The sequence below is a fragment of the Pelecanus crispus genome, chromosome Z (genome assembly GCF_030463565.1).
Source record: "Pelecanus crispus isolate bPelCri1 chromosome Z, bPelCri1.pri, whole genome shotgun sequence".
In the NCBI taxonomy this organism is placed as follows: Eukaryota; Metazoa; Chordata; class Aves; order Pelecaniformes; family Pelecanidae; genus Pelecanus; species Pelecanus crispus.
Genome location: NC_134676.1, coordinates 28,467,945 through 28,490,345, shown reverse-complemented (window position 1 = coordinate 28,490,345; position 22,401 = coordinate 28,467,945). Strand labels below are relative to the sequence as shown.

General features: G+C 40.1%; 1 protein-coding gene across 4 annotated transcripts in view; it reads right to left on the bottom strand.

Moving 5' to 3' along the window:
- The window catches only part of CERT1 (ceramide transporter 1), an 84,863-nt gene that overhangs the window by 35,742 nt on the left and 26,720 nt on the right, over positions 1-22,401 (bottom strand). The gene's annotated exons all lie outside the window — the stretch shown is intronic.

Genomic DNA, 22,401 nt, shown 5'->3' with positions numbered 1-22,401 from the left:
AAAGAGATGGAAGATACTACGAAAGACTTAGTAGACACTAAGCAGACAAGCTCTGCAAAACATTTATGTTCCAAGGGCAATTTTTAGACTTGCTGCGAGTGTTTCAACATATACTTGAAGAAAGAAGGGTTACTGCTAGGATAAGCCAAGGAATGGCTACCTAGGGATGGCTGCAGACAGTAAGAATACCACAGACACTGCAGGTAGAGCAGTCTGGGTTGCACTTCTGAGGACTGAAGTTAAAGATACAATTAACATGTGTCTGTAGGTCTGATTTTTCAATTGTTCTATAGCAGCTGACAATGGAAATTTAAGGTTTCAAAAACAAGGTAGTTATTAGCAAGAAGGCAATGGGAATTTCATAATCCAGGTCACAGCAGCTGGATGATGATTCCCCTGCCTACAGCCCTCCCAAGCACAGTGCAGGAGACTACTTTGAAAGCAAAAAAGCTTCTAATGTGACCTTTCTTTGCAACTGCAAAAACAGGTAAAGAAATGTAGACACGTTTTTCCTCCAACAGTAACAAATGCTGCAATTCCATAGTAAATAAGCACACTACGTGCACAGGAGGAAAAAACCCAGGGGTCCTGAGTTGAAAAATATGTATAAGACAACTGAAAAAATAGAAACTACAGCAATATAGCCCAAAGATTATTGTAGCTCCTATAATCACTTGTCCAATCTGAGTAAGTGAGAAAGAAGTATCTTATTGGGTCTTTACTTCTCAAAATCCATATACTTCTGGTGAGTCACTGTGTGCTGCCTACAGACAATAAGCCTCCTTAACAGCTGCATGAGCTAGAGTAGTACACAGGCTGATAAGCCCTGGAACCACATGCTGCTTTCTAAAGAAAGGGAAAGGGCCGGGAAGCAGTATCAACACAAATCATTGCAGAGAGAAGAGAATGCAGGTTGATGAAGAGGCAACCAAAGGCAAATGACTGCCCTTTGATAATCTTTATCCATGTAGTTCACACCCATGTTTAATTACATGGATGTGTACTGTTTTTCCATGAATCCTCTTAACTGTAAATATACACAGGAAAACTATTCACCAAATATTATTCAACAACTTTAAATGCTAAAATAGGGAGAGGCAGACGCTCCAAAAGCGGAATGAAAAACAGTCAGGATGCTGACCAGGAAGACACCCAAGAGCCCACGGAGAAGGTGAGCAACAGAATGCCTTTACCATCCTGCTCCTCAGGCTTGGGAACCACTGTGTCAAAGTGTGATTTTACAGAATAAAACTATTCCCTGAGCAAAAGTACCAAAACCCAAGCTGACAATAACTGCACCCCTCTGTATACTGACTTAGTAATAAAACTACAGCAGTGTGTACTGCTGGGCCACGAGGGTAGAGCAAAACTGGGAAAGGACTACATTTGTCCCTCCTATGAATTGGGGCTGTCAGGAGAGGGACAAGTAAGATCTGTACAGCTACACAAGGACTAGAAATCTCCATTCTGCTATTAGACACTGTCACGAAAAGCACTCTTCTGGCCTCAGCTCCCAATGCACTGAAGTGTTCTTACTTGCTTTAATGCTTTGAAAGCTAGAGGGAATAGTCATAGATTTCAAAGAATGAGTTCATTCAAATACATACTGCTTGATCTTGGCTTAAGGACAGTCCTTGCGCAACTGTGCCTTTAAAAATAAGACCAGTTCCGATCCTAACTGGAAGCACTTGGCATATCGTTCTTTTTAATAGTTATACAAAATTACACAATAGTTAAATTGCATTTAGTAGTTATATTAAATATTATTACACCATCATTACGTATAAAATTCAAAAGGGAGTGTTGCCAGGGAACACTGGTGCTAGCACTGCACTAGTGCTAGCAGGCAGACAGGCCAGGGACACCTGCTGCAGGACCCCAAGAACCAAATGGCCTCCAAGTGCTCTCCTAGGAATGCCCACCAGGCAGAGGGACAGCCTGCGCCATGCCAGGAGAGAGCATGCAGGAACAGCCCAGCGTGTACCAACAGCCACCAGGACTGAATGACATGCTGCGTTCACAGTTAACAGACATTTAGATCGTATTTTTCTTATCCTTCAAAGTGGCATGGAAGGAATGATTGCCTCTTGCTCCACTTGGCTGTGGTTTTTTTGACCTATTTAAGGTAGTGAAGTATTTTAATATATCACCTCTGTGTAGAAGTGGAAAAACACATCCACAATCAGTGTTACACTGAAGAACCTTGGGCTAAAGATTATAATCGGATTTCAAAGGAGAGACCACAGTTAAACAACGAAGTTTTCTTTTCACCTTTACAGAAAGTTACTTCGAATCAGAATCATTTAGGTTGGAAAAGACCCTTAAGATCATCAAGCCCAACCATTAACCTAACACTGCCAAGTCCACTGCTAAACCATCTCCCTAAGTGTCACATCTGCACATCTTTTAAATACCTCCAGGGATGGGGGCTTCCTGGATGCCCACTTCCCTGGGCAGCCTGTTCCAGTGCTTGACAACCCTCTCCTTGAAGAAATTTTTCCTAATATCCAGTCTAAACCTCTCCTGGTGCAACTTGAGGCTATTTCCTCTTGTCCTATCACTTGTTACTTGGGAGAAGAGACCGACACCTGCTACAACCTCCTCTCAGCTAGTTGTAGAGAACGGTAAGGTCTCCCCTGAGCCTCCTTTTCTCCAGGCTAAACAACCCCAGTTCCCGCAGCTGCTCTTCCTAAGACTTGTACTCTAGACCCTTCACCAGCTTCATTGCCCTTCTTTGGACACTTGTTTCAAGTCTGAGCCAGTTTTGGTCCTGGAGTTGAGAAGCCTACACTTTGCTTATTCAGAAGAAACATTTTTATATGAGGAAACCCTAGAATTCAAAGTACAGGTGGCAGGCAAGGTTCTTACTTGCACAGGAGGAAAGGGACTACAAAAAGCTTTACAGGAACACAGAACAAATCCATCAGCATGCTTATCAATAAGCAGAAAAACTATCAAAGCAAATGCTTCTGCAAAAACACAAAGACCATTAAATCTCTTGTTTACCTAGTGCCATTATTTTGTCACTACTACACACAGGAATGGATTCCTGCTGCTCCCCTGCCCCCCACCCTCAGACATTTACCTAGCCATCAGAAAAGAAATCTCGATTAAATGCTTGGCATACCCCAGAATACGCAATAGGTAGCAAGCACTGGAGGATGAAGAGAGTTGGAATTGTCAAAGATGGAAAAGTCTGTATTATGTCTAACAGAGGATTTAAGAAAAATTGATCCTACACCCAAAGGAGAACTGTGAGAACACATTCAGTTTAAACTGCAATCTTACAACAGTAATTTGGGTAAAGGCAGGGGAAAAGAAAAGTTTACTTGCATTACAGTGCTTGTTTTGCATCTCACACACTATCAAATCTAACACATTTTTCTTGACTTTCAAAACCTATTCCCTATTCTTATTTCATTCTTGCTGTCACCCTTGTTTTTATCAGGTCTCAACACCCATTTCCCTCAAAACCAAGGGAGGCTCACTGCACCATTACACAGTTGAACAAAAAGGATTGTACAAAACAAGGGACATTCACCAGGACATTAATCTTTTCGTCATGTTCCTGATATAGCCTGGCTGAATCGGGAGCTTTTGCGGGGACTCAGGGAAAAAAGGAGAGTCTCCCGCCTTTGGAAGAAGGGGCAGGCAACTCAAAAGAGTACAGGGATCTTGTTAGGTCATGCAGGGAGGAAATTAGAAAAGCAAAAGCCCAGCTAAAACTCAATCTGGCCAATGCTGTAAAAGATAATAAAAAATGCTTTTATAAGTACATCAGCAATAAAAGGAGAGCCAAGGAGGATCTCCATCCCTTGCTGGATGTGGGGGGGAACATTGTCACCGAGGACAAGGAAAAGGCTGAGGTACTTAACGCCTTCTTTGCCTCTGTGTTTAACAGCCAGACCAGTCATCCCCAGGGTACTCAGGCCCCTGAGCTAGAGGATAGGGATAGGGACCAGAATGGAGCCCTCATAGTCCAGGAGGAAGCAGTTAATGACCTGCTATGCCACCTGGATGCTCACAAGTCTATGGGGCCAGATGGGATCCACCCAAGAGTACTGAGGGAGCTGGCAGAGGAGCTTGCCAAGCCACTTCCCATCATCTATCAGCAGTCCTGGTTAACAGGGGAGGTCCCTGATGACTGGAGGCTTGCCAATGTGATGCCCATCTACAAGAAAGGCTGGAAGGAGGACCCGGGAAACTACAGGCCTGTCAGCCTGACCTCGGTGCCGGGGAAGATTATGGAGAGGTTCATATTGAGTGAACTCAACAGGCAAGTGCAGGTCAACCAGGGGATCAGACCCAGCCAGCACTGGTTCATGAAAGGCAGGTCCTGCTTGACCAACCTGATCTCCTTTTATGACCTGGTGACCCGCCTGGTAGATGATGGAAAGGCTGTGGATGTCATTTACCTGGACTTTAGCAAAGCTTTTGACACCGTCTCCCACAATATTCTCCTTGGGAAGCTGGCAGCTCATGGCTTGGACGGGCGTAGTCTTCGCTGGTTGGGTGGCTGAGCCCAGAGAGTAGTGGTAAATGGAGTTAAGTCCAGTTGGCAGCCGGTCACGAACGGTGCTCCCCAGGGCTCTGTTTTGGGGCCAGTCTTGTTTAATATCTTTATCAATGATCTGGATGAGGGGATTGAGTGCACCCTCAGTAAGTTTGCAGATGACACCAAACTGGGTGGGAGTGTCGATCTGCTGGAGGGTAGGATGGCCCTGCAGAGGGACCTGCACAGGCTGAACCCATGGGCCGAGGCCAACTGTATGAGGTTTAACAAGGCCAAATGCTGGGTCCTGCACTTGGGTCACAACAACCCCATGCAACGCTACAGGCTTGGGGAAGAGTGGCTGGAAAGCTGCCTGGCAGAAAAGGACCTGGGGGTGTTGGTAGACAGCTGGCTGAACATGAGCCAGCAGTGTGCCCAGGTGGCCAAGAAGGCCAACAGCATCCTGCCTTGTGTCAGGAATAGTGTGGCCAGCAGAAGCAGGGAGGTGACTGTCCCCCTGTACTCGGCACTGGTGAGGCCACACCTTGAATACTGTGTCCAGTTTTGGGCCCCTCAATACAAGAAAGACATTGAGGTGCTGGAGCGTGTTCAGAGAAGGGCAACAAGGCTGGTGAAGGGTCTGGAGCACAGGCCTTATGAGGAGCGGCTGAGGGAACTGGGGTTGTTTAGCCTGGAGAAGAGGAGGCTGAGGGGAGACCTTATGGCTCTCTACAACTACCTGAAAGGAGGTTGTAGTGAGGTGGGTGTTGGTCTCTTCTCCCTTGTAGTTAGCGACAGGACGAGAGGAAATGGGCTCAAGCTGCGCCAGGGGAGGTTTAGGTTGGAAATTAGGAAAAATTTCTTCACGGAAAGGGTGGTCAAGCATTGGAACAGGCTGCCCAGAGAGGTGGTGGAGTCCCTATCCCTGGAAGTGTTCAAAAAACGGGTAGACGTGGCACTTTGGGACATGGCTTGGTCTAGTCTACCCTTAATTGGTTTAGTGTGGACTTAGTAATGTCAGGTTAATGGTTGGACTGGATGATCTTAAAGGTCTTTTCCAACCTAAATGATTCTATGATTCTATGAATAAGTTGTCCAGGGTTTAAGTTTCATAAAAACAGTCCTTCTATTTCTGTCAAAATTGTGTGTGTTTAGAAATGAAGCCCAGTCTGGTTTCAAAGCTCTTTATGTATACAGAATCCTGCCATCAATATAAGTTTTACACCAGTTTCCAACCATACGTCAGTTTGGCAATATGAAGATTCTCATCTTAAGCTCCAACTAACTAGGCAGTAATTCTGTCCAAAAGTAATTTTTTTTTTTTTTCACAAAAGACTAACACACTAGATAGAAAGTATCAATTATAAAGTTCTGAAAGGATAACTGTATAAACAGAAAAAGAACAGTTCTGCATGACAAGCAGAAAAGAGCTTACACAATAAGAAACCTTTGCAAGACCTTAAGTCAAAAACCTGATACAAAATGGATGTACCAACATTTTTAAAAAGTTAAATGAAACATGAATTGGTTTACAAAGACTGGCACTACCTGATTCTGTAATTCACATGTTAGTCTGTGTGTCAAGGACAAGTCTATCATGATAAAAACAAAATGCTGAAATGATAAATTATCTTTAACACTTCAACTGTTTAGACATAAGACCTAGTCCCAGATACAGAAGGGCGAAGATATGCATATGGTGCAATTCCCACCCCAAAAAACTTTAAAGCAAACTTAGATTATGGTGAGAGCTCTATATAATTGAGTTTCAAGTAAAGGGCACATCTGGATATCCAAAAGGATAAAAATTCAGATTATTTCCAAAAGCTTGTTGAATCACCAACCTGAAGCATGAGAGTATGTCCTCCCATCGCAAGATATCATAATACACTGTGTTCTAACAGGTCAGGACTGGGCAAATTAAGTTTTCATACACCCCATATTACTTTTGTGTTAGTTTATAAATGCACAAGCGTTTGAAAAGATAGCAGTTCGTGTATTTAACCTCCCAAGTCAATATCCTGTGTGACCACTAGAGGGAAACAGCAAAAAGGAAACGGACACGTCTAAAGGTTACTATTGGTCATAGCCCAACAGTAACCCTCATCCTGTTTCTGCTTCAGTCCCTGTGCAGATAAACTTTTCCTTGGCAGACAATTAGAAACAGAGCAGTTTTACCTTTAGCCTTTATAATTACATTTGAGACACATTGATAAGTGAGGATAAAGTTTTCTGCACAGTATGCAAGAAGTAACAATGACCTCTATTGCTGAAAGAATGACAGTGAATTATAAATTTTAATAGTTTAATGAAATTATCCTGAAGTCACACCTCTCAGCCAGTTCAAAACAGTAAACCAACAACACATTAATTTCCAGTTCAGATTGTCCAAAGTCATTAGCACCAAATTAAACACTGACAAATGTTTAGGCACAGATTTCTTAAAACTTCATCTAACATGAAGTAGTTAGGCTCAATATAACTGAGCTTTAAAAAAAGAATGCTTAATATGTGACCTACAGAAAACTGGGCACCTCTGTCTCAAGTACCATGTCTGAGTAGAAGACTTTTCTTCACATTCAATTGATCTGCCATTAGTCTGCAGCTGTGAAATATATAGCTCATCATGAAAAGTTTGATATACCAGCCAGATGAACAGGCACAGGATTTCTTCATGTACAGTGTATGCATTAAGTAGGTTCTCAAACTAGTTTTCCCTGTATGCATATGCACTTTGAGAAGCATCAGAAAAAACAAAGTTCTACTCAAACCCTTCCAAACCCATAAAAAGTCATGCAGCAGTGATACAAAGACACTTCATTTGAAATAACTTATCTACGCTATTCATAATGCTTAAGTTTAAGTATGCTTAGGAGTTTGTAGAACTGTTCTATGCAATGTAGCTTTCAGAAAGCTAGTCCTTAATAATTAAAATGTTATCTGACATTACACACAATATCAGTAAACATATCAGTAAAAATATTAAATTCAACTTAATCTGCCAATACAAAAACACCCCACACACTATCATTACTCATTCATGTGCAAAGAAACAGACTGATTTTATTTGCTGAAAGCCAACACCCTCTGTGCAAGACAATAGGAAAAACAACTTCAAGCACAGCACAGGTCTCTACATAAACTGACCTACCCTGCCCTTCAAGGCAAACCTGGGAACTGGTGGAGAAACAGCTCACAAAACACTGCTTCTAGTGCACCAGAAGAAAGCAAACCAAAGGATCAAGGCTCTAAAATGTTCAGGACTTTTAAGATAAGCGTTATCACCAGTTTTATACAGGACTGTAATACTGTTGGCCATCACTAGGTTGTGCATTAAGCTGTGGGTCACCTTTTTTGTTCTTACTGCTTTCCACACAGGTAAAAACATATGAACAAGACAAAGTGCAGTGCTGGGTACCAACACAAAAACGTCCCAGCAATAAGCAGCAGCTAGTGAATAGCATACCACCGATAAAACAAGCAGTTTAGTAGCCTATTCTAACTCATTATTCTACTAACTAAATGTCTTGTTTCATTACAGCACCACTGTGTTTTGTACAAGCTGTAAGAGTACTTTCTGCAAGAACTTGCGCCTTAACTGCACACCATGCTATGAAAAGTCCAGGCAACTGCAGAAAGAAATTCAATATGTATGTCCTCAGAATAAATTATTTTGTAGACCCACATATTCTCTACATGCTGCTGAAGTCCAGTCCCATTGCTGGTTCTGTTACAGTGGTATATCGCTGAAGATTCATCATGAGAAAGCCACCCATGTGTTAAGAGGTCACACAGCACTTTAATCACTGCTGCTATTGCCTGCAGACACTGCAGTGTATAGGAGAGTGGTGTAAGACTTAAGGAGAATGGCCATATTCTTGCTGTTATCTGCTTTGAATTGCAACACATTAAAAGGTGACTTCACACCATTGCTAAGTGAGGGGAGGGAGACTCCCACCTCATGGTAGGTGAGGCAAGGTGTTCCCTGCCCATTCTGCACAGCAGTGACAAAATGCCACCAGGTCATCATATTTTGACAGATCTGCATATAGTCCAGTTCAGGCATGACAAAGGAGCAGCCATAAAAATGGCAGTGAAGTGAAGCTGTGGTATCTCCATCCAAAAGCACTCCAGACTCAAAGCTGCCCCACAGTCTAGGATAGTGAAGGAAAACTTTGTAGATTGCCTGTGTATCACAGGGCTCTAAAAAGATGAGACTTTTCTTGAAGCATTTGGTATCAAGACACTACAAATCAATGAAGCTGGCAGAAAACCTTTCCAGCCAGGTGACACACAAGTTTTGCTTCTAATTGCAGCCTCAGGTCACATATTGCAGACTTCCTGTTCATATGACCAAACCCAAACACATAATGGAGCATGGTTTTACTCCAGGTGCATCACCTGTCTACTCACATGGATACTCCAAGAAGAGAGGCTATGTATGACTGGTACTGCCGGCTGAACACTCTCAATCTATTAAAGATACATGCCTAGCAGCCATGATGGCCTCTTTTCAAGAATTAAAACACAAACCAGCCCAGCAAGTCTCTGAAGATCAGTTAGATACACTTGCACAAACCTGAAGTCCTATCTGCTGTTCGATTAGATTATGGGAAGTGTAGTCTAAATAGCTGTTGTTGCTTATATTTGCACTTCCTTCTTACATTTCAAAATGGCAGGTTTACCTAACAGATCTAAACACATGAAATAGGCATTTCATTTTCTGCCTAACCTTGTTTAACATATTTGGGGGCAGGTAGAAACACAAATAGAAGTAAGTAGAAGCTGCACTTTCAAACAGTGCAAGAATAAAGCAAAACTTCAAGGAGAGGAGTTTAACCAGATCTTTACAAAGTCTGAAAACTAGCAAATTGAGGCAATAAAACTTCACTTTGTTAAGAAAGGACCATTTCAAGACAGGAATGAGGAATCCTTTTGCTGTGAAGTAGAAAATACTATGACTTGAGCAAGGAATTGAACTTCTATATAGACATGTGGTTTTATCATAGAATCAGAATGACTAGGTTGCAAGGTATCTCTAGTACCACCACCTGCTCAGAACATGTCCAATTAGATACCCAGGCCTCCAGCCCATAAGGATGCATTCTTCAGAGAATTACAGTATCTATTTTCAAAGCCAGAGTGATTATTATGAAACATAACTGGAACACACAGGCGAAGGAAGATTGGGCTGGTCAAAGTGAAACAATCTGCACTGTTTACAATTAATCAAGTGTGTTGGGCTGGAAGGGACTGAAAGCTTTAGGCCAGCTTCAAACAGTCTTAACTATGTCTTAACTACGCTCAAGCTTATGGAAGACAGGGAGGTGATTTGAGACAGCCAGCATGGATTCACCAAGGGCAAGTCCTGCCTGACCAACCTAGTGGCTTTCTATGAAGGAGTAACTGCATCAGTGGACAAGGGAAAAGCAGTGGATGTCATCTATTTGGACTTCTGTAAAGCCTTCAACACAGTCCCCCACAACATCCTTCTCTCTAAAGTGGGGAGATATGGGTTTGATGGGTGGACTTTTCAGTGGATAAGGAATTGACTGGATGGTCACATCCAGAGGGTCGTGGTCAATGTCTCGATGTCCAAATGGAGACCCGTGACAAGTGGAGTCCCTCAGGGGTCTGTACGGGGACCAATGCTATTTAACATCTTCATCAATGACATAGACAGTGGGATTGAGTGCACCCTCAGCAAGTTTGCAGACAACACCAAGCTGAGTGGTGCGGTTGACATGCCAGAAGGACGAGAAGTCCTCCAAAGGGACCTGGACAAGCTGGAAAGGTGGGCCTGTGTGAACCTCATGAAGTTCAACAAGGCCAAGTGCAAGGTCCTGCACCTGACATGGGGCAACCCCTGATATCAATACAGGTTGGGGGATGAAGGGATCAAGAGCAGACCTGCAGAGAAGGACTTGGGGGTATTGGTGGATGAAAAGCTGGACATGAGCCAACAATGTGCGCTCACAGCCCAGAAAGCCAACCATATCCTGGGCTGCATCAAAAGAAGTGTGGCCAGCAGGTCGAGGGAGGTGATTCTACCCCTCTGCTCTACTCTGGTGAGACCTCACCTGGAGTACTATGTCCAGCTCTGGAGCCCTCAGCACAAGAAGGACATGGACCTGTTGCAGTGGGTCCAGAGGAGGGCCACAAAAACGTCTGAGGGCTGGAGCACCTCTCCTGCAAGGACAGGCTGAGGTAGTTGGGGTCATTCAGCCTGGAGAAGAGAAGGCTGCAAGGAGACCTTATTGCAGCCTTTCAGTACTTAAAGGGGGCCTATAGGAAGGATGGGGACAATCTTTTTAGCAAGGCCTGTTGTGACAGGACAAGGAATAATGGATTTAAACTAAACAAGAATAGATTTAGACTGGACATAAGAAAGAAATTTTTTACAATGAGGGTGGTGAAGCACTGGGACAGGTTGCCCAGAGAGGTAGTGGAGGCCCCATCCCCAGAAACATTCAAGGTCAGGTTGGACGGGGCTCTAAGCAACCTGATCTAATTAAAGATGTCCCTGCTCACTGCAGGGGGGTTGTGCTAGATGATGTCTAAAGGTCCCTTCCAACCCAAATCATTCTATGATTAACTGTAACTACTTATTAACAAAGCTGCAACTGACAGCTGCTGTTCAAACACAGGCCCAAGAGTGTCAAAAGGGTGGCAAGACAGAACTGGGTTTTTTTCTTCCTGAAAAGGAAGTTTCAACAGTTTGGAAGTGACAGCATTTAGCTTTGCTGCAGCACACACTTGTGTGGTCAACTGAAACTGCTGATTCACTGGCTTTCTCCTAAAGTCTTCTTTCAGGAAATACACAGTTTCCAGCAATAAGTGCACTTAGCAAATTTAGTAACATTGAGTAACAAGCAATATCATACCTATTAAAGAGTTCCTGCTGATAATAGTGCTACAATAATGGAATGTGTAAGGCATACCCAATCTTAGTTTCCCTTCTTGAAAGGGCATCTTTGATTCAGTTTTAAAGAAAAAAACTTTTGTTATTTCCAGTAAACAACTAATAACTTAAGCAATCCATCTAATATTCCCCTGAAAGCACAGCTTCTCTACAACATCTACAAGTTTCATTACCAGCATCATAATATACATCAGGGCAAGTAGCTTGTATCAGCTGAGCAGCCTCAGCTATATTGCTTGCTTAAACCAGCAATTTTAAGGTAATACACAAATCCCCACAAGTTATTTCAGATTACCAGGGGTGAAGAAAGACGGGCATCTCTCTCTTTATTCCCCACATCCCCAAACATTTTCTGATGCCTGTGCTCATACCAATCAATATATGACATTTAAATACTAACAGTTAAACATTAAACTTTTCTTCCTTTCCTCCCCTCCCATTTAAAACAGGTATGCTCAAGACACAGAATTTTGATTCCCCTGCAATAAATCCATTCATTGAGATGACACTAAAGTGATAGCAAATGCATATTTTCAAGCATTATCTGTTTTCAGAGAGAGGAAAGGATCTTTTTGTTGTCCTACAGTGGAATTACATTAGAAGAATTACCTTAAGAGCTTCCAATAACAGCACGTGGACACAGAATTAAAAAAGCAGCAGATGCCCCAAGTCTTCTTGTGTTTTTAAAAGAATCCCCCCAGCTCTTTAGAGTCACCTTAGCTCCTGCAGCTATTTTCTTTTTCAGGAGGAGTGCAGGGAGGGGGGTGGTGGTGGGGTGTGAGTGTGCATCTGCCTCTTTCAAAAGAACCAAAAAGTTAACTCTGCTGAATGTTAGAGTATGTATCATTGCCACTTGTGCACCCCACCCATGTGGCTGAGCAGTATCTACTACCCATGGCTACAGTGCAACTCTGGTCTGTTAATGCCAATTCAATGAGTCTCACTGTAATGAAAGCTCACTGGAGGAAAAACCACCCCTTATAAAGCCTTTTCAGAAAGAAAAAAAGACTGCATTTGGTAAATGCAGATTGCAGCATACAGAGTATCCATCTTCTATTAAACTGTTAATGCACAGTACTGTTTGAGCTGATGCGTAGTAATTCTGAGTAAACAGCATGCAGATCTATTTGGCAATCTATTGGTCAATTTTTAACTGTTTAACCACTCACTACTTCCACATTGCAGCTCTGTACTTTCTGTTCTTGATATAGAGAGCTTACCGTCATTTGAAGGGGCATTTATCAAAGTCAGGCTTGACACAGGTCTCTCTCAATGAACAATATTGTTTTCAAGGAGACCATGCAAAAACATGCTGCCACTCTGCCACAGAGAGCTCGACTCCTAGAACTACCATGTGACATTCTGCCAGTTACAAACATTGACATTCCCCTTGTTCCTATTAAAGTATACACTATCAAAATGATCTACCACAGTTGTTTTCACAAAGTGATTGAATAACAACTTTGAGTTTACTACTAGAATCCCACTTGTTTATAGAAATGAGACTGGTTATTTACTGCACAGCCAGCTGCATGTTGACTCTGGTAGCTTAGTTCCAAGTCACCTCAAGACTCAGCATTAGACTTGGCACTAAGTTTAATTCAGCCATGCACATCACCCTTCATTAAACAGCATTACAAAAATATTGACTGACATATTCTTAACAGCTTAGCTGTAGTGTCACAAGCCTTTCATGCTATCTGATAGCAAGTTAGCACTTCTCAAAGTGTTTCCTTTCACATGGTATTGCACCCACAATGCACAAGGCAATGCTCTGCTAATTTGCATTTTGGCCTGTAATTTTCAGGCATTCTTTAGACATCTCAGAACACCCTGGTTCACCAGGCTGGCTATACAGTGATCAAAAAGTTGCTTTAATCTTTATGTGCTTTTCAATCTTCAGTCAATTCATATATTTAGCTAATTTAAGGGAAAGATAGGAGTAAACCATCTCAACCAAGTTCACTACCTTTTGGTGGCAGGGGTTTGAGAGAAAGAGAGTTCAAGACCTCTACTAAAACTAGAAGACTACCTACTAATGCTCTGACTAGATGGAGGACAAAACTTTTTAATTAGGAACATATGGCAGACAGTGATCACAGCTTTCATGGGCACAAAGATTTAAGATTATCTTAAGTGCACATACTTATACAGCTTCAGACTCAGGTAAGCAGCTCCCAAAGTAGCAAGCAAGTTCAGCCATCAGTCAAGATACTGCTAAATGATCTAGCCTTTTTCACCCAGCCAGTCTCCATACTTTAGAAAGTACTAAAAGCACAATCACTTAAGAAACTGAACCCAACCCAAACAGCACAAGGAATTATTTCTGGAAAGAAACCAAAACCTAAGACAGCAGAGTTTGAAAGATTGAAGCTGACAAAAAACAGGAAGAACTGAACACTTGTGTACACTGGAATTCAAGGTTTACTTGGTTATAGGAAATACTGTACTGCACAAGTACAGGACAGGTAACAATTTGCAGATAGTTCTACAGATGAAATCAGATTTAGTGGTTCTCAAGCTGAATAAGTAAAAAAAAAATCTTGGTGTCGCAAGACAGGCTAGTTGACAAGTCCCACAAAATAATCCTACGTTCTATACATCTGTAAGATTCTCAGTAGGAATACTGAGTCTAATTTTGGTGCTGTACCTCAAAGAAAGAGGAGGACTGAGTTCCAGAGAGCCATATAAGGTATCAAAGTTGAAAAAGATGTCCACATGAACAACCATTGAGGCATGGGGAGCTGTTCAGGCCAACACAAAATGACAAGAAATCTTAAGTGTTGCAAAGATGAAGGGAAGAATCTCCTCTCCAGACTGACTATGACTAATACTGCTCTGTAAAGGAAAACTCAGATTAGATGAGGACGGCAAGAAGAAATCCCTTCAACAGCAGAAACAGGCTAAAATGATTCCACAACCCCTCACATTACAACATTTACCAGTCTAACTTATAATGAAACATGGCATCTAATAAGGATAAGTGTAGTTCATATTAGGGGAAGAATTAAGATGAACTTTATGACTCTTCCTTCAGGAGGGCCCTTCAGTTTATTTCTCCTCTGATACATATACTAGTCAGATGTCACTGAAGAGCAAAAAGGAAAAGCCAGTATTCACAGTTAAAGGACCAATGAACTTGAAAAGCTAGACAAGTGCTTGGACTTGAGACAGCTACATCCTTCTCCTGTGTATTTCCCACCTTAGTCTGAGATTCAGGCCAAAACCCAAAATAAGTAAGCTTATTACTGCAGCATTCAGAAGACTATGCTTAGACTTAATTTTTTGTTTAGTTATCAGGGAGTATTTTTGCAAACACTTCAAATTCAGCTTTGGAAGGAGATGTCAAATGTGAATACGGAAGAACTTAAGTTACACATTTTATGTCAGCATACAACAGCGACAGAACAGCAACAAGAGCAGAGCTAAATTCCTGCATAATCTTGAGCAACAGTTCGTGGTTTACTAGTTTCAAACCAGCACACAGCATTTTTCCCAACACCTTTAAGCACGTGTCTCTACCGCTCATCAGCAACTTCCCTGCACATTTAAGTCTGTTAAACAGGTAACAACTTTTTACAGCTTAACACAGATACCTGAATGTTCTTCTCCAGCCTCCTCTCAGGCAAGCTGCACTGCTGCTGCAAGTCAGTGCTTCACAATGCCACAGTGAGAGTCAGGCAGTAGCTTCTGGAGCAACATGCAGTATCACAGAAACTAATAGGGTATTCTATACAATCTGAAGTGTCAGCATCAAACAGAAAAATTTAGACTTTGTTCCTATGCTGCAGAGCATCAGACAACAGAACAGGGCAACCCAAATCAGTTTGACAGGGAACAACAGCTGACACAAAGACTACTTAAGACACTTGTTCCAACACTTACACCACCAATATCAACAGAGGAAAAAGGAGGCCTCAACATCACTCTCCTACAATCTTCACTATGAACCTGAGAAATAAAACCAAAGTTAACCAGCATTTACCTACTCCCATACCTCCTGTGCTTTCCTTCATCTGCACTGTTGCTTCCACTTAAGCCAGTCTTACTTGTGAAGGGGTACAGAGAAGTAGGGACAGAGGAACTGGTGTTAGGATAAAATGACAAAAAAAAGTGAACAGATTAGGGAGCCACATTTTTCCTTTTCAGACCTCAGCAAACACTGCTCAGGAAGCAAATAATTTAAAAAAAAAAATCACACATTACTGAAACACCTTAACTCCAGGAGAGGAAGTAGATGGAGAAATGGCAACAGACGCTATTGCTCCCTCCTGTATAATATATCTGAAATTGCACTATTGGAAAGTTTTAATTGTAAAATAATCAACAAGGTTGCATTTATAATTAGCATTCACTCATCAACATTAGAACACATACCATTTACAGTGCCTAGTTATCAGCAATCCAAACTACTATTTAAGTGGCTCCACAAAAATCTGCCAGAGAACAGGAAAATTAAGTTTAATGTACAAACTATGTACAGATGTCAGAAATTTATACTTCTCATTTAATCTGTATTTTAAAAGTTTGTTATGTCAGTACACTGAATCAAAATGTTTCTATAGCATACCTTCTCTGCATATACTTTCCAATTTATTCTGAATTATCTTACTGATACTAGTTTCAGTCCAGACACACAACAGATTTGGAGTGATTTATTTGCATGTCTTTATTGGCATTATCGGTATATTAGTTCAATCTTGGGGAGGATTTGAGAGGTGTAGAAAAGGAGAAAACGACCCTGTCTTCACAGAATTTTATAGCTCTCCTCACAATTGCTGAAAGCCTGTGGACAAGTTAAATACATAGTACCCTTCCATACTCTCCCTTTCCTGTTGATAACCTGAACTTTATTTTTCACAAAATAAAACCCCGATATTGGTTTCTGACCAGATGAACTGGTTAGAAATTTTTTGCTCTGGCATCCACTGCTACTAAAATAGTAGTATGAGAAAGTTACCTCTATTAGCATTTTTCAATGTTTTCTTAGCACAGCTAACTAAAAATAATATAATACATCAATATTTACATACAGTATTCGAACAAAAGCTTGACTTGAAGTACTGCTAACATGAAATTTCTGTAGGCAGCTATTAGGTTGAAGGAATGGGTAGATGCACTTGGGTCTTAGTCTCAACATGAAGCATTCCAATTACAGAACAAGGGGAACTGAGATACTCTGGGTGCTTATCATCAAGTTGGAAGTGAAATTTAAGGTTTCCTCTGAGTCTGAAAAAAGTTACTCCTGCATAACCACTTACACTTGAGTTCATAAGAGTAATAACACAAAGAGACAAGGTCAAGTTTAATTTTAAGAAATACTTTAATATTGTACTTTAATATTTTACCTGATGTCCGTCATACTATTTATCCAGAAGCTGATTTGTATTACCAACAGATTTAAGCAATCTGACATTAACTCAACCTTTTAGAATTGGAACAACTAGAACAGTTTGAGGGAGCTCCTTTAAGAGTACTCTGTGGCTTATTTCATTATATTTAAGATGTTTCTCAAGTGCACAACACTATGGTGCTCTGTTTTTAGCCACTGTGAGTTTTGCTTTTTTTATGGTGTCTCACTCATGTTAGACTAGCAAAAGCCCACTTCCACCCCTTGTCCTCTCCTCAGACACCTACCTGGCTGCCTTTTCTGCTTCAACATCACAATTAGTGTTGGTAGTATTTTTCAATGCTTAACAGGACATTCAGTAACTCCTTTGGAACAGGACATTGACAAGACAAAATGCAACATGTAGATGACCTTAAGGGTGAAATTAATGACTCTTAGTATTTTGTGCATAAGGTAACTGTTAACTTTTTTTAGGTTATGTGGAAAAAAAGAACCACATTTTATGTGGTTAACAAGCATTTTGTGAAAATTTCAAGCTGATAGGGTTTTTTTTCTTCCCCACAACAGTACTCTAAAGTGCCCTGCAACAAAAATTATTCTGTTTAAAGTTTGCTCTGCAGTTTTCTAAATTAATCTATGAAACAGGATCCACATTCAGAAAATAATAATCTCTAAACTAAATGTCCCAATTCTAGCTTACTTGTTTGGAAATGTATCAGTGTATAATAAAGGAAGTGAATCAACTGTTTGAATACTTATGCCTGAATTTGACTTCACCAGCCTGCCAAATCCAGCTTTTTGTTTTTTCACCATCTTAAGTAGATCCGTACTTAAACAAATGCAAAAAACTGGGATACGAAGCATCTTACTGAGTTTGACAACTGAAAATTTAAAAAACAAGTTGTAGTATGTTAAGGGTTTCACAAAATTAAAATTCCGGACAAGCAAAACTATCTTTGACCTCCCAAGGCTGCCACGCCCCTTCCCCCCAAGCTATTTGCTAGAAGAGAGACATTTTATAAATTTTACTCTTCCTGATGTTTCCGTATAACCCTATTCTAAGTAGCTGACTCCTCTCCCAGTGTATAATCTACAGTAAAACAATAAAGTAGTCACTCCTTCACCGTAGCCACAGTCAGACTTTGATGCCTTTCACAGTCAGACTTTGAAATGCATGCCTCCTGCTCTAGATAGAAACACCTTCTATATCACTTCAAAATGAAAAAGGGAACCTACCTATGCTCATCAACATGTTGGATATCTAAATATCTCTCTGGAGAATGGCCTTTTACAGTTTGACACACTGAAGATAGGTATTGTAAGAAGTTCAGCAAGACTTAAAACAGTATTTCAGTTTGATAAACACAAGATTTTGAAAATCCAAGACTTAAACCACTGTCAATTTATTTTGCTGAACAGTCAAAGGCAATAATGAACGCATGCAGAATCTGTATGTAAAATTAAAACTAAGATGGAACAAAATGGGACAAACCTAAGCGGATGCAGAGTTTCTGCAAAACATTCATTTCTAAAGAAATTCTCAGCCAGTTTGACTCAGGTGTTAGATTAACATTACAAGAAATCATTATCTGAATCTCAGGAGTTCAAGTTTATTTGTTCAAAATAAGTTTAATTATCCTGATGGTTCTCACAGCAAACAGCTATTCACTTCCCTCATCTATACTTCTGGGAAGTAACGCAAGTTTGCAAGTTAACATATCGACTACCAGAGCAGAGTGTAAAGAATGAAAACTTTGGATAAGTTTAGTATGTCTAAAGGAAGACTTTCCACTTCAGTGAAAAAGTAAATCTTGTTTATTCATACTACATAGCACACATTCATTTTATTTGTTTGAAGTTACATGCTGCAGGAGTCCATGTTCGCTACAGGTAAACCCAGACATTTTCCTCACAGCACAGAACTAACATTTAAGCTGGTTTCTCTAATCTTAGGTTAGAAATTCCATACTCCATTTTCAAACCACGGCAGAGACCTGGCATCAGTCCTTCATGTTATTATTTAAGAAGAGAGCAACTTTTCAAAAGCATCGATACCTTGGTGCTCATGCATCCTCAATGTTTTTACATGAGAGAAATGTGGAAACCTAGTCTGGTCTTAAGTTCTTCAGAAATATACATTGCCATTAGCTCCATCTTAAGAAAAGGTCATCAGCCATCCTAGACCTGACTATCTCTTAGGGTAGGGGAACAGAGAAGCTTCCTAATGATACACACCATTACAACCAGATATTTTACAGATAAATGTCTGCTCAGTACACTTAATGAAACATTTAAGTAGAATAAAGGACTCCTGGTTACACATGAACTACTTCCATATTTGCCTCACTGATGGTCTTATCACTGTTTCAGACTTTCCCCTCCTCCAGTTCAGGGAGACTACTAAGCATTTGAGAAGCTGTACTTGAAAGTCTGCTCATACTCAAATTTAATACAAAATTCATTTTAAATCAGTGTTTTCTCTGTTTGGAGCACAATGAAACAGTCACAAAGTTTCAGTCCATCTTTCATACTCAAAAGATAAACAACCTTGTGACATGCTACAGTAAGTCTCACAAGCATACTTTTGTTAGCAACCAGCTTAAGCAGCCTACCAGAACTACCTACCCACTCAGTAAGCAACAAAGGGCTTCAAAAACAAACAAAAAAGTACTTTATATAGCAGTAGACTCAAGTTAATCAAAATGACTGCTTTGTAAAGGAAACTATTTCCTCTCTCAATTTATTCAAATTATTGTGTGTCAGTTCAAGAACCTACTTCTCAAACAAAAACAATTTTTATCTGGTAGCAACAGCTTGTCAAGGAACTTTTCCTTGAGTTTTGGTAACCTGGTGAGGAAAGTAGCTTCAGAAAATTTCAGAGCAAGCAGGCAAAAATCTGAACTTTTCAGTGAAATGGAATATTTTTCTTAATGAAAGCCCATGTTCTCCTACTCTCAATCAAGTGTTTAGATATAAAACTTCCACAAGAGCTAAACAAATTAAAGGATGGGTAAAAAGTTACTTAAAACTAAGGCTCACTGAAGTGTTGTTCATACAAATTCAAATGAAAAATGGGATTAACTTACAGAGTCCAACAACATCTATTTTTCAGATCCTATCAAAGTCATTAAGCAATAGTACATTTTTCCTACAAAGCTGTGTTATCAATTATGGGATATAGCACTAACCACTCAATTTGGAAAATATAGAAACAACACATTTGGAGACATATTCATTAAGAAACATCAATGATAACCAGACTGAGAACTGGATTTAGACATTTCTGGTTTATGTTTAATTACATCAAACACCTATTTATGTGCATACAGCACTTTTCCAAGGCTTCTGGTGATAAGATTTCTGTGTATTTTAGCAGGAACAGCCAGTAGGAACAGATGTACTCCACACCTACAATATTAACCACACAAAGTTGCTACTGTATTTTAAAAACAACAGAATATTGCACGAGAAAAAAATGCTAGTAACTAATGATTTTCTGAGATTTAATGATATACTTTTGAGTCCAAGCTATTGTTAGAAGGCTGCATTATCTTTTGCTGTTTTCCTTGCCTTGTCTTGTCCTGATCATGGTATTTAGTTGCATATGACAAAGAGAGTGCTTTTAAATAATGTACTGCTTTAATATACTAAACAGTTTGATGGTTTATTTAGAAGTGAGGTGCCATAACATTTCCCTTTCCATTTAAGAATGAAAACAACTGCTATTTGTCTTGAATATTGTAAACACTACAGAATAAAAAGGAGCATGCAAGGAACTGAAAAATGTCAAACAGCCATGAAACTGCAAACTACACGTACTGAAAAAGCCATCAGATTTAGAACACTCAAGTCAGTGTTATTACATTAGGACGGCAAGATGCAAACTGAACTATTTCTTGTCAGTTCAGCATACACAGAAAGAATTTAATTTCCAATTCCTACTTGTAGACATACATTTCTTCAGTTTATATAACATTGCAGAACATGACTCACATTTTTTGGAAAAAAAAATTAATGGAAATGAAATTAAATGAAAAAAGCACTCATTACCTCTATTCCAATACTAACTCTAAGTAAATACTGAAAAAAATGGGTAGTGGAATTATCCAAGAAACCTCTCATTCCATTCCTTGAAATGTGAGACAGAGATCTGGTACAAGTTAGTATCTTTTTTTTTTTTTTTTCTAAAAAGAACCACCAAATTCTTGCAAAGTATTGAAGTTTAAATTGTCCAAACAGAAATCAATATTAGAAGCAGCCTTTTTTTTTAAAGTGGAAAAACTGCATAATTAATCAGGCTTCTTCAAAAAGGGAGGTCACTTTTAGAATGCTAGAACTCATGGTCCTCAACACTCAATGATCTGAAAAAGAGGTTGAATAAGATGACTTACATTTACCAGTAATACAAGACATAAAAAGAAAAGCAAACAGATACCTCATGATAGGGGCTGGGCAGTAAAGCAGGAGAAGAAAATGATGTGTTGATAAATACAAGATTTTTTTTTTGTGACACAGGAAAAACAACTCCAAATTTACACATACAATGACAAACTCCAAACTACTACCACTGAATACTTCCGTATTATAAATAGGTGGTTCCATAAAATTGTCAGCTTAGAACTAAGCAACAGTTAGCCTTAGGTAGCCAGCCTTAGAAGAGGGAAAAGAACAGCATGAAAAAGACTTCCCTTTCAGGTTGTGCAGAGCAGAGTTTAAGACAGGATTTGGGTTTCTTCCTCATGCATTCCTGCATGGCAGCATGCAATGACCCAGCCCGCATTTCTGCTTCTCCAGACGTCAGGTTAAGTTCTGCATTTCACCAGCTAAACCACTCACCAAACCTAGTCTGAATTTTAGCCCAGGGTTACCAAGTTCCATCTCCCCACAACTCCATACCTGAAGACTCCCATGCCTGTAAAAATTTTTGAAATGCCAGCTCTATGGATGTGTAATCCAGCAACTTGTTCAGTGTATCCTCTTGAGACATTTCTCTCAGGTATTGCAAGAGTAAAAAACTGCAGTACTTTTGTCTCAAGACTGCTCCATGGTTAACTTTGTATTTTTTCACTAGACTACAGAAAAGAATCCTGGTTTTGCAACTTAATTTTGTATGTTTTAATGTTACCTTTGCATCAAAGTGGAGGCAAAATGCTAAGCTATAAATGGACTAATACTGTAATTGAGATGATTTTTTTTTTAAGAGAACCATTATCAAAAGGCAGCTCTTTAAATTTAAGAGCACGTACTGCTTATTGTAAGGATTGCCCAATAAAGTGTGAAACTTCCCAATTACACGTAGTACTTATATAAGCAATACTTCAAGAAGCTCAAGGTAAAATACCTACCTTTAGACATCTATTAATTTGAATTCCTGTAACACCTGTATAACCCAGATGCAAAAGTTGCATTATGCTAGGTATTGTAGTTAAACTCAACACCTTGGGGCAGTGCCTATCTTGCACCTTAAAACATACTGGATGCTTCATGTGCTATGTACTTTAAAAATACCTGACCTTCAAGCCCTTTAGGCAAAAGGAAAGTAGCCAAGTTCATTGGAAGACATAAGGAGTAGAACAGGAAAGCTGAACCAAAATGCTGATGAAGAGTAGGGCCTTAAAAGACAAGTAGACAAAAGCC